Below are 13,875 nucleotides of genomic sequence, written 5' to 3'. Positions count from 1 at the left end.
AAAATATAAACCATCAGCAAATTTGACCACCAGAGAGAAATGTGACAGCCTACTGGAAGCAAAGAAAAGCAAAGTAAAAGCCTCTTATCCTTGCCCTAAACTGAGAGCTACTTCTGAGAACTCATTGTAGTGCTATACATGCCTGATCTCCAGCACACTGCTAGTCAAAGCTAAGCAAAGTGGATTCCTGCATAGTCGCTCTGCTGCCAGTCATTTACACTGCACTTAAAAGTACAAAACACCTTTTCCCCATCTCGCTACAAGCCCTGTAAAGAACCGTTTGACTTTACCAATATTCACCAGATAGTTTTACAGTGACCCATTCTGCAGGATAGCGTGCACTGACTCCAAATCTGCTGAGGAGCCAAGCACTAGGTGTTGCTTTCACTGCTCAAAACCACAACAGCGGCCTGTGGCAACACTGAGAGAAGCCAGGGGAAAACTAAATACCACAAGAATGCACAAGGCAGCGTGCAGCTGGGATGTTGGTGAGGTCAGGCTAAACCTACTCATAATGCAGCTGTGGACCAGAGCCTGTACTCAAGGACCTGGGTGCAAGAGATCCTTTCAAATGCAAAGTAAACCCAAATGTAAGAAGGCAGATGTATCTTCAAAATACAGCAGCATCAGTATCTGTGCAGGGTATCAAGGAGAGCTGTGAGCACTCCATGTGTGTGTGGCAAGGGACCAGCCTTGAATGCAGGTGCAGTAGGAATACCAACAGAACCTCTCAGCACTGCCAGGCTGCCTGCACAGTTAGCTCAGGGTTCTGGAACACGGAAACAACTGAATGAACAGCAAAGCTTATCATAAACAGATTTTTAAGGACACCCAGCAGGACCTGCCATTTACACGTCAGAACAACAAGAGCATGCTGACCAAAGGCTGAACTCAGAAAATCCACCTCTGAAATCCCTTCTCCCTGGAAAAAAGCTCTACTTGCTTGCTTGAACTAAGCACTGGCCAAGCTTCTGATCCTTCAGCACATCCCCATGGGCCAAGGGTAAAGAACCACAAGAGTTTTGTCTCAGTGAGCAGCTTTACACTTGGGCTGCTGAATGCTCCACCTTGGGAGGAAAAAATCCTCTGATTTGCTTTGGTATCTGCAAGCAGCTCAGATCCTCACTGGCACAGCATATGAGCAGGCAAATCTTATCCAAGTACCTGAAGATACTCAAAGTCTCTTTGTAAAACAAGGACAAAGGCCATGTTAAGGCTCTACAACTCTATTAAGCAAAATAAAGCAGACTCCTGGTAGAAAGAAGATACAAATCCCACCATCCTGGAATAGAAATTGGAGCATCTTAAGTTTTGGCACAGTCTCAGGCACAGCATAGGAAAGAGTTAGAAGAGCAAATAAAAGGGAGTTCAGCCCCTAGCAAACCACTAGCAACATGAAATATAGATGATCCAGTTCTTGCAGTTCTCAGCTTTCCTTGCAAATCCTTCATTTTAAGGCAGTGGGTGCAACTTGATCGGGAAAGCAGCATATCATCTTTCTACCAGTGAGAAACCATGCAGCTATATTTTCATGATGTTGGGAAATGATCCCTTCAACACTCAAAACTGCTCGTTCCAGAGGAAGAGACCACAGAGGAGGGCTGCAGGACAGCCCCAAGAAACTCAGAGCAGACACTACAAACTAAATCATGAGGCCAATGGAAGGGCGGAAAGGACCATGGGAGGAGAGCAGGATTAGAAGTACTAGAGATTTATGATAAGCAATTCTCTAACAATAGCTTTCTTTTAAGAAGGAAGCTCTTCCTGCTGTAGTTAATCTATTTAGTCTGAATATAAATGTATACACTGAGGAACAATTGCAAACAGGACAGGCAACTCCTCGGTCAGCTCAAACCAGCCATTTTAAAACTCCTGCTCCTCCCAGTAACATGGACCACAGCAGAGGGGGAATAGTCGCTCCTCTGAGCAGCTGTCGGGTTGTTCAGTGGAGCTGCTCCAACCTTTACATAGGCTAAGAGATGACCTAGGAAGGTCTTTTTCAGGCACGGTTTCCGTTTTCATTGTTTCTCCCCACCCCAAGAGGTCATGCAGCTGAAAATACCAATTTAACTAATGCCAGATGGGAGACGAGTTAAGCCATATGAATCTTTGCTTATTATATGATTACCTTAATTTCTTGCACAAACATAGAAATACTTATAGTCACTGGCTGGATATTTCATACATAAACAAACATTTCTAGGCTGTTTACATTTTAAAGAAATTAAGCCCCTATGGTTTTGACCAACTACTCCATTACCACATGGCACACTGATGAAAAACATATTGAAGCTATGCCAGGAGGTTGCAGACACCAATCTCCCCTAGGAGCCCAAAATAATACTTAATAAATGTGCTCATCAGCTCACAGTTACAGATTTACTGGATAGAAATTTAAGATTATTTGCACTCAGTGTTATTAAACACACCAAATTATTTTCTGCAGAACTCAAGGTCATTTAATTTACCTTTAATGAGCCTCAACGCATCAACAAAGGAAACAACACTGCGACATTCAAGCTCATTTTGCTACTAAACCAGAGACCTATGAGAGCTTCAGCACTAAATACACCAAACCATGAAGCAAAACCTTCACAGGTCACTTCTGCAAAATGTAGGCAGCACTGAGAAACTGTTACAGATGCAGCTCTGCAAGTCACACTCTTACTATAAAGTCATTAGCAATTAAAGATCCAGCCCGTGGATTCTGAATGGAGCCAGTTGTCTTTGTAGGTGTCTCATTAGAAACTAGGAGCACATGTTTGAATTTGCATAAGAATCAGTGTGAAAGAGTCAGTTACCTCCCCAATAATCTCCAGTACCTTTAGTTACACAGTCAATTATTCAAGTTAGAAAGTGCCTGCCTGACGGTCTTGCAAACAGTCTAGCCCTCAAGACCTTCTTCCCACCAGAGACCTCCCCTTACAGCCCAAAAGAAGGAAAGACCACCTCCACCTCAATTATCTCTTCCCCTTGACTCACTCTACAGTTCTGACAACAGCAGCCTAGGGATGGAAAACACACATGAGACTTTGGACCACCCAGGGTTTCTAGCATGCAGCTAAAACACAGGTCTCTAAACAAGCGGCTGGACTTCTCCCACAGTCACTAAAAGTCAGTACCCCAACCTGAAGAGAAGCTTGGCTAAATTATACGCATACGTTGGGAGCATGAAGACTCACTTAGTGCTTCCACATGATGATACTCCAGTAGCAGCACCAGATTAAACGGGTTACCTGCTCCGTCCTTGTCCCCACACTCTGCCTGCACAACCACTTGGACCGTCATGTAGCAAAGCATGGCAGAGAACTCATCCAACTGAAACACAACTCACTTCCTCACCAAATCCTGCCCTGGTCCACTTTGCCACGTGAACTCTCAAATGTTTGCACTGGCACAAGACAGAAGGTGCTAGCAAGCAGCAGCCTAAGGGGGTAGGATACAAAGAACCACCAGACACATCAGCCTCAGAGGAGCTGGTAAAAGCTAGAGATAACCTCACCTGAAGTGTCAGGACAGTACACACAGCTCTAGGCACATCTGAGAAAGAGCTCTTCAGTGAGTGACTGGAGCTTTGCTGTACAAGGCAGAGTAACTGCTGGTAAATGTTTGTGTCTTACACCCACAACTACCCTCTGCACAGATGCCATGGTAAAAAGGTAGAGAACCCTGATGCTGGCTCCACAAAGCCAGGAAATAGATACTACATTTGCTCTGCTGACAATGGTAACATCCCTGTCCCCGTTACAAACCACTGAGTTCACACAGTTGAAGCAGCAGTGAAATCAGGACACACGTGATGGCGAAATAAAGACTGCACACGCATCTGCTGAACTGGAAAGTTTGCAGGATTGTCTTGAGATTACATCCCCCATTATAGACACACATTTTCAGAACAACCCCTCCAGAGGCAGTCAAATCTAGCTCTGGCACAGCCTCCAGCTGAATTGTGCTGTCCCTGAAGAAACTCAAGACTGTGTGACCTCAAGCGATCCTGCTATATTTGTAAAAAGGTCTGCAAAGAGATGTCCTCCAACAGCCCTCCGACTTTCATGGGCTTAGGAAAGGCAGAGTACATCTTGTAAACATTCCAGCCTGAACAGGGTTAAGAATTACTCTGCCAGTAATTCTTCCCTAAAAGACAGAAGAAAGGAAACAGCCTCTCCAGTGTAGAAAATGGGGCTGTTCTTTTAAAAAGAAAGACATAAACCCACAATGTCTGAGCCAAATGCACCCAAAGAGATGCTGTGCCTCTAGCAGGCCCAAGAGAACCTCACAGCTATTCACACATCAACATTTTAAACTGGTACAAAGATCCTCAAAGTCCAACTTCTTCAGTTTCAGGATGCATTGAAAAAATGCTAGGCGGGCAGCAAACTCTCTAGAGTAGAAAGAAGGCTTTGCTCCTCCACGGCTGCCCCTCAGCAGCTATCAGGACAGCTACAAAACCTGATGGTGCAACAGTTGGAAAAAGTAATGTACTATACAGAAAGGAAGGCTGCCAGGGAATGGCCTCAGACAGCATGGGAAACTGCACCTGTATATAAATTGATAGGAGACCACACTGGTGTGTGAAAGGGCAGCCTTGACCACCTCACTGTGTGTTCCACTCCTGAGCTAAGCCACCTGCTAGTCTCTTTTATTTTGCTGCATTAGGATGACGCAGGTGGGCTGAGCACTACAAATTGTTTCTCATTCCAGAAAAAGCAGTATGTCCGTGCAGGTTCCTCTCACAGTACACGCTGGTATACAGCTGCAAGAAAGGGAACTGCACTGGCACAAAAATCTGACAAGAGCTGTTTCGTGACAAGCTATTGCCAAGCCACAATGTCACTGCTTTAATGAGAACACCCAACTGACCAACATGCCCCAAAGGCACAGGCACCATCAGCTCCGCATGAACCATGTGCCCCAGCCTTCACAGCTGGTCCCTCTGGCTCACAGCTGCTGCATGCTGCTGCAGAGGATAAGCCTAACTGGCCACTGAAACATGTCACCAGCTTGCCAAAACACCATGGGGTAGTACAGCTAGGGCCCTCAGCAGAGAATTCCCCAGTGCCACCCCTTGCAGCAGAAACAGGATACATTAGGGATCACTCACACAGGACGTAGCAGATGTGATACTTGTGGACCTTTGCCTGGTTCTCAGATGCTGGGGTCTATCTGTGTTAACCACGCACTCCAGGCAGAGATTTTCTTCTCAGCAGAAAGGGGATACAGATTAATATAGACTATATATAGATAAGGCTTCCTAAGAATCTCTCGAGGGTGGTTATTCTCTGCTCTATATCTAGATCTGGCCTAGTGCCTGTTGGGAAACACGTACCAGACAAGCTATGTGCGAACTGCAGCTCATTTGGGCCATTAATGACAGTCCTGCACAAGAAGCCCTTGAAACACAACCCAGAACCACATGAGGAGCTCAGTGGTTTTCCCATGTCTCCATTTGCAGTCCTCCATGTGTTTCCTTGCAGAGGTGAAGATCCCTTTAGAAATCTCTCCTGCACATGACAAGCAGCAAGGAGCACTTCCAAGCCCTCACACTGCAGCAGCTTTGTAGAAAAATAACAAGAGCAGGGAAGGATTTTTGCTTAACACAGCAAAGGGATCTGATGGAAAGAGGTGTCTTTTCTCAGAGGATTTTTAACAGCAAAATAAAGTACTTTGTTGAGCAGTGAAAAGATATTTCATTTCACCCTGCACATGAGTACACACTTGATCCCTCCCTGCTTTACAGCCTCACACATTCAAACCTGCACCTGTTCCCAACAGCACACATCTTATAGAAAAAAAATCCATTCTGGATCATCAGTTTTGTTCCTTTCTTTCCTTTATTCTCTAGAACAAAAGAAACCACCTCCCTGAGACCCAGGAGAACCTGCAAACTGTGCAGGTTTTGGTTAAACACCAGCGTTTTCTCTTCCCTGCTCTCCTCCACTTACCTCCTACAAGCTCCAGAGCACCTGACTGTCAAAAAGGGTGAATGACAGGAGAGGGGAGTCGATTTATCTTCACACCAAACTAGAGCTTGGGTGGGAGGTCCCACACATCTTAGAGCACTAGGAAAAAGGTATCTACACTACCATTTTTACCAACAGCAATCACCTGTATTTTTTTCCCCTCTAACACAGTTCAGATGAGCCACTGCAGCAAACAAAGCAAGTTGATCGAAACCTCCCAGTGTCTGGCTGCTGTTCCCTGCCCAAATGGCACACATCGTCCTTGGGGGCATTTCCCGGCATGTTCAAAATCTATGAGACAAACAGTTAACTCTCCAAGCCAGCACAGAGGCCACGGATGAGCAGCACACTGCACACAACATCAAAGTTGATATTTTATGCTAATCTGCCTGCTAACAGGGGAACAAATGCTATTTTCCTTGACAACTCTTCTGAAATAAGATCTGAGCAACCATGGAGATTTCCAACTCTTTTGAAATGTCAGTAAAACAAACGCTCTTACTTTCAGTGCAACAGCTCCCAAGAATAGCCACTTGGCCATTAAGGCAGAGACTTCCACAAAGCACACAGCTTCCAGGAGCTGCACCCAAAACATGGGTGCTGCAAATGTGCAGCAGCTGCCACACACCACCCCAAGCCACACAAGCAACAGTCCACTTTCTGCCTTGCAGACCCCAGATCTAACTGTATATACAAAAGCAAACTCTGCAACAAAAATAAAAATGCAGCTTGTATGCTGCAAGCTTTAATAATTAGATTGTTTTGCCACCGTAGCAGAGGAGGTCCAACACTGGCCCTTGAGCTCCTGTCCAAAAATAGTTATTGCTCTGCCAAGAAACTGCACTGGAAGCCAGTGTGGCCTGCAGGCTCATGGCGGTGGGATGAGATGGAACAAGCAGGCCACCTCAGAAGGCAGGCACAGCTGGTGGCAAGTGACACAGTCACGCAAGACACCGAAGGAAAGGCTGACATGATTCTAGAGGAGGAAATGGGTTCCAGACTCTAACACGCAACACGAGAGCCCACACATCTACTTCTCCGAACACAAGGAGCTTGTCTTCTCCTCTTTTGCCCAGGCTCAGGCTCACCAGGCAGATCTGCAGCACCTCTACTACAATTGCACTGACTCAAGGACAGGGTTTATACATGTAGTAGCCATTGAAGTCCCTCGTTTTTGAGGAATTCCTCCTCCAGAGCTGCTGGCTGCAGCATGCCCATCAGAGCTCTCTAGGCAATTCATTGTTTTAAACAAATGAGTGATTAGCAAGGATCCACTCTCTCCGTGTGAAGCTGGCTGCATGCCCTGCAAGCCTCCACAGCACTGTACAGTACTATAATCCAATTAAACCTCACCATGAGAGGAGCTTCACGCTATCACATTCAATTAGGCTGTTAAGCCTCTTATCATCTGCACGTTAGGATCCAATCAGACTAAGACTCCCCCAGCATAGTTTGGGAGGTGGCATTCTGTGACCAAGCAAGGACACGCAGATGTTGCATCTCGAACCACAGGTTATGAAATCTATGTTGCTGGTTTATAGGGAGGTAGAAACACATGAAAAACAAACCACAGTCACCGGTTCCTGCTCACTCACAGTTCCATTGACTCTGAGGCTCCATACTCCCCCTCAGCCTCCTGCTCCCTGACTTCCTGGGGAAATGGGGCAGCTCGGAAGGAGCGTGAGGGGCCCAGAGGAATTTCACTCTCTTTAGTAAGTCAATGGAAAGGCAAAGGCTAATGGAGGACCTGGCAACAGAGAGCCATTTGGCAGCTAGCCACCAATTCCATAGGAAATACCCTCCCTAGAAGGTCACCATAACGGTGGCAAAATTTGGCCCAAAATAATTAGGACAAGCTGCCAAGATGTGACGCAAATGAAGCCAGTGAGCAAGCCAGCTTCCTGCACCAGGCCAAAACACGAAGTGCTCTTGGAAAAAGAAAGATTAAGGCTTGTAAGGAACATAATGGCCTCTTGTAACAGTTGAGTTGTTGCTTTTCTTTTCTTGGCAGAAAAGAGAGCTGTTTTGTTGCTGGTTGATTAATCTATTATGCAAATCATGTCATAGCTAATTTGATACAGCCACAAGCACGCAACAGAAATCATCTGCAAGCTCAAAGGTGATGAAAGGTGGAGTATCAACAGCTGTATCCGACAAAGCTTTTATTTCCTGGACAAGCAGCTACAGGATCACCTCCTGCCACCCAGGGCTGCAGAGGCACGGCCAGACCTGCCAGGGAACGCGAGGGGAAAGTCCCTTGGGCACCCTCACTGATGGAGGGCAAGGAAAGAGGCACTTTGAAAGAGCAGCCCTTTCCTTCCACTCCCAAGGCCCTTTCTCCTCTGGAGGTTTTCAAAACCCACCTGGACATGTTCCTGTGCAACCTGATCTAGGTGAACCTGCTTTAGCAGAGAGTTGGTCCCTTCCAATCCCTACCATTCTGTGATTCTGCAGTGGGAATGTGCAAACTGTCTGGATGACAAGTACAATCCCATCAAGTCCCGTCACCAGCAGCTTGGAGATCTTAAGACTCATTCAGAACTGCCCCTGACATGTATAAGCTCCACCTTATATCAGCTGAAAGACAACTCAAAATAGATTTAACTGTAATTTGGCTCCAACAAACTACTGAGCCTCTAGCCAGAAAATTGTTTCCACTGAAGACAAAAGTCCAAATACATTCAGCAATATTTACACAAGGAGCATTACGGGATCACTTGATCTTGCACAAAGTAATGTTATTTTGGTCTTGATCTCCCTCACAAAGACTAAGGAGGAGAAACAGGATCTCCTGACTCTAAGAATGAAGTGCTGGTTTTGGCCGCTGTGCTTTACTCCAAGCATTTCATCTCCATTGCTCAGTTGTGGATGCTTTTCCTCATGCATCTTAAATATTCAACATTGCCTTAGCCATTTTTTAAAAGCCTATCCTGTGCATTTATTTGTATTCAATTTCCTTCAGTGGGAAAGTGTTAGGCATTCCATGCTATTGAAGTAAAGTCAAAGCAAAGCCTTCAAATCTGAAACATACCCAGTCGTCTGAGTAATTAGGCATTTTCCTAGTTCCAAATGTACTGAAAATCTAAAAGCAACTCCCAACAAACATTCCAGAAGTTATCCTAACAAATTGGAGCTCTCTCCCAAATATTGTTATATCAACAGACTGGGAGGTTAAAATACATTTAAATTAACATCTCTCTGTACCAGAATTAATTAGCATTTTTAATTACGTAGCATCACCTGATCATAGTCATTACTCTAGCAAGTTATCCAACCTTCTCAGCTGATATAGCATGTAGCTGCCATTGTCTGAGCCAGGCCAGAACATGCTTTCACTGGCCAAAAGAATTTCCTATTCCCAACACATATCCTTAGTACCAAGAGGCAAAGCCTCTCCTTTCCGAGTGCACTTGTAGGAAACCCTCATTAAGAACAGCCAGCTGTGAACTTCATGCAGGTCATAACTTTCTCAGCACTCAGCTGAGAGAAGCAATTAACACCACATAGGTGTTAATCAGGGTGCACCACATAGGAGTGCAAATGTGCAGAGTGTTGGAGTAGCTCCATGCCCCAGCAGTTCCTCCTGGTCACATTTCCCTGTTGTTCCCTTTATACGCTCGCAGACCCCTCTGCAAACTACTGCAACCCCTTAATCTACAAGAAGCAAACAGTGAGACAGATCAGCAGAAGGAGATGGGAGCTGGTACAGGGAAAGTAGCACACAGCCCATGGCATGAGCAAACTGTTAGGATTCCCCCAGCTGCTATGAATCTGCAGCCTCACCCCAATCAGCTTCCATCACCCCTGGGGACATTCACACTGGTGTAAGCCCACATGCTGCAAGGCCACCCCACAGCACACCGAGTAGTAACAGCCCTGCACCAGCAACCTATTTGTGTCCAGGGGACACACATGGATTCCTTTAACATCTCCTTATCCAGCAGACAAGCTACAGAGGTGAGCTAACACGTGAAATGCCCAGGAAGTGATTGAGTAAACAACCTCAGGTCTCTGTTCCACAGGCTTCATTCATATCTCCAAGGGACAACAGGTGACACTTGCTCCATGTGCAGTTAGATCTCAATACTTCACTTTACAGTTCAAAGCTTAGCAAGAGCTTTTTCACATATGTGACAATGAAAGCAGTAGCCTAAACCAAAACCTATTCCAAATGGGAGCACTGACTCTTGCTTTCTTTTCCTCCAGCAGGTTTCCTTCCAACAACAATTTCTCCCCAAGACCACTTTTCTTCTAGACAGCCTCCCCATGGTGTTGTCTCCTCATGAGGCTCCTTCAAAACGGGACAGTGTTGCATCCTGCCATTCACACACAAAGCTATATCAAGAGATTGGAAAAGAAAAAGCCTTACAAAATCCACAGAATAATTCTTACTTCTCAGTGTGAAGAAACTGAGCAGAAAAGTGTTGATTCTCTCATAGTAAGAACATCACTCACAGTTTTTACAGGTGGCAGGGAGAACTTCTCATAATGTAACCATCCCCAAAGGAAAATATTTCAATGCACAAAAGAAAGAAGCATCAGAAATAGGTAGGCATCTCTCCCTTCTGGTATGTAGCAGTTACACCCAAAGAGTGGGACAGTTTGAGTCACATTTCTGAGATGACTAAAAGAAAGTACTTGCATTTCAGAAGCACTATGGCAAAAGCCCCCAGGAGCTCCATGCACTGAAGAAAGAAAACACGAAACTATTTCTGCAAATGGCAGAAAAGAAAGGGATACCAGAGCACGGATAAAACACCACCTAACCTTCTGTTTCACTCACAACACAGCTGCAGAACAACACTATGACTCCTATTACTCTTCTTTAAGTTTAGATATGGCCTTTTCTTTTCACACAAGGAAACTCCACTGATGTACCAAGGCAGCCTTCCAGATTTTACTGACACCCCACCCAAACTGAACAGGCTTTCAGTAAATCACTCACCAAAGAAGAGTACGTTGAAGAGCAGAGCTTTAGAGATCTCCCTCCCACAGTCCAGTTCTCAGCCATCATCTGGGAAGCACACCCTGCATGAGGCCCCTCCACCTCAACATGCACCCACACAATTCAGGGTACCACAGGCACAGACCGCCCCAGGTGCTGCTCCCAATCCAGCCCCTCCTGCTCCAGCTGACTGGAGGAGAAACGGGTTAGAAATGGGGTCAGATTTATTATACCAAAAAGAAGCAACATTCCCCCCCACAAGCACATGCCCCTCTTTCATGAATCCTCTTGCTTTCAAGGCTCTTCTCAACTAGGAAGGCCTGTCGTATCAGCTGAAACCCAGAGGGGAACTTGTAACTGGTGGAAACCTCAGAAGAGACCTGAGCAGTTCCACAGTCCTTGACCCGAAACCAAGGCCCACTTTCCTCCACATCCTCCCTTCCTCTCCCAACAGATGTGTGCTTGAACAATAAGCTCATTTTGAATATTGTTTCCCCCACAGAAAAGTGTTCATTCCGGTCTCTCTCACTTTAACACAAAGATTTTCAAATGCCCTTAGGCCTCAGGAAAAATCATTAAAATATGAACTTAAAATACAGAGGCAGTAGTATAACTTCAAGGTTTTCAAAGTCCTGCATTCTCTGACAGAAAGGTTTGTTGCAAAGCCTGTAATGAAACACATAGCACAGATCCAATGTAGCATCACAAGACGTGATCTTAAACAACTTGAAATACAAGAATGGAGCATCCAGGCTCTGCGCTCCTGCTGCTGCTACAGAATTCAGCATTTGCCGGGCACATGCAGTACAGCACACACCTTGTTGTGCATGCTAACATTGCTGCAGAAGCTGCAACCTCAGCTGCTCCTGCCTGCACTTCAGGTTAACAAAAAACACTTGGCACCCCCAGCTACAACCGCAGACCTGCCATATGTTGCACCTCATACAGAGCTCTTGCATGGCTGCCCGTCCCGTCTGGGCTCTGGAAAGACCTGCTCATTCAGTCAGCAGTAGCAGATAGGGCAGCTCCATGCCTGCTTATCCCCCTGGGCTCTAGAGCAAAAGAGAACCCAGGAACAGAAAGCAAGGCTGGTGACAATAGCAGGGCTGAAACCAGAGGGACTAACTGCTACCACAAACTCCCTCATACAAAAGCTGTGTTCCTAGAAGGTCCTAATTGTCTCAGCTCTCCCAACAATTCCTCAGGCCCCAGGACATCCAATCCAGACACCTACATGCCCTTTGCATCACCCATGTTCCTCCAGGCACCTCAACCAGCTGCCTGCAACCTGGCTCTTCACCTGCCCAACACAATTCAAGCACCCAGGACCAACCCCAAACATCAAGTCCTATGCAGATGTACCCCCTTTCCCTACTACAGGGCCAGTGTCCTTATACTACATTTTCGGGTCATCTACAGATTTGCAAACAAGCAAGCTGTGTTGTGAGCTTCTTTCCAGATCTGCAAGTATCAGCATAAATGATAATGCAGAACTAAAAGTCCTTGACAGCGACGGACATTTGGGGTTTTTTTATTTCAGTTGAACAGGCAGTGTTACGAGGTTGGATGAGATGGAAACCCAACTGCCTTCCTGGAGCTCAGGGTGCAACGGAGAGAACAGGTTTCAAAACAGCATTACAATAGAGCCTCTGTGACCTCCGTACACCACGAGGATCAATGCAAATCACGCTGGAATCCAGTGCAAAAATCAAAAGTGCACCAACTGCTCCCTCCAGCTCCTCCCATACAGGCAACTCTTCTGCAGCAAAGGGACTCCTTGAAGACAGACACGTTTCCCTTAGTGCTAGTACCCTTCCAAAACCTCCTGCTGCAGTGAAAAAAAGCTAAACAAGACACAAGCAGAGAAAGTTGATGCCCAACAGATACACCAAGGTGCTGTCAGTGCAGATAAGTCTCTACAGACCAAGATCATCTGCAACTGCAGAACTTAGGTTTTCTTCTACCCAACACTATCTTCCTGCCCACAATGTCAAAGTGCTATGACTGCAGGTGATGTTTCAGCTAAGATAGTTACTAGTTGCAAGAAGCAGCTCCTATTCCTGCAAGATAGGTGCATGGCCATCAAGTCCAACCTGCTATCTGGATGGCAGAGAAGATGGAGGGATTTGGGGGGTTTGCAAAGCTTTACATTCCCGCGAGGTCAGCCCAACGAGTGTTCCCTTTCTGCTCACTTGCTGCATCCTCATTAAAAGAGACAGAAGAGCACTTAAAAAACCCATCTTCACTGCAATTCAATCCTCAAAGGCATTCTGTTAAAGCCAGACTTGAAAAGCACAAGTCTTCTAAAAACTAAGAGGAATCCCTCCCATGTGGGCTAAAAAAAGCGCAGCCAGGGATGGCATCCGCGTGTTCCCACACACGCAACAGAGACGGGGGAAAGATTCCAGACTGCGAGTGGGTGAAGAACCAGTACCACGGAAATTGATGCCCATCCCAAGACAATTGATGTGAGGCATTTGACAGGCAAAAGCCCCGTTAAGAGGGCAACCACATGGGACACTGAGGCACGGGGAATACCGCATAGTGTGAGATGGAGACTGATACCCCAACCCTGTCAACAACTCGGGCTCCACACCAAGTTTTTGTGGAGAGGACAACTCAAGCACTGTGGGACCGCTTCACAAACCTGATATAGAGGGGCAGCCGCCCCCTCCTTCCTTTTTAGGATCGGGGGCGGGGGGGTCGCTCACCCGAAACCTATTGTAGGGGCAGGGGGAGCCCTGCCCATCGCTGCGGTAACGGTGAGGTGTGGGACTGCCCGAGGTGGAGAGAAGGGACCCTAAAATTGAGTGAAGGACCACAAAGCTGAGGGGAAAGGAGGACTGAGGTCGCAGCCCCCAGGCCCTCGCGGTTCCCACCCGCGGAACCTCCCGTGTCGGAGGCCCGCGCCCAGCCGCGAAGCCCCCGGAGGCTTCCCGCTGGAGAGGAAGGGTCCGCGCCCGCCGTTAC

General features: G+C 46.6%; 1 protein-coding gene across 8 annotated transcripts in view; it reads right to left on the bottom strand.

The window, feature by feature from the left end:
• The window catches only part of LOC104557891 (phosphofurin acidic cluster sorting protein 2), an 80,820-nt gene that overhangs the window by 66,768 nt on the left and 177 nt on the right, over positions 1-13,875 (bottom strand). The gene's annotated exons all lie outside the window — the stretch shown is intronic.

Source organism: Colius striatus, chromosome 10, assembly GCF_028858725.1.
Source record: "Colius striatus isolate bColStr4 chromosome 10, bColStr4.1.hap1, whole genome shotgun sequence".
Taxonomy (NCBI): domain Eukaryota; kingdom Metazoa; phylum Chordata; class Aves; order Coliiformes; family Coliidae; genus Colius; species Colius striatus.
Note: the sequence above shows the minus strand (reverse complement) of the source record. Positions and strands in the feature narration are given on the sequence as shown.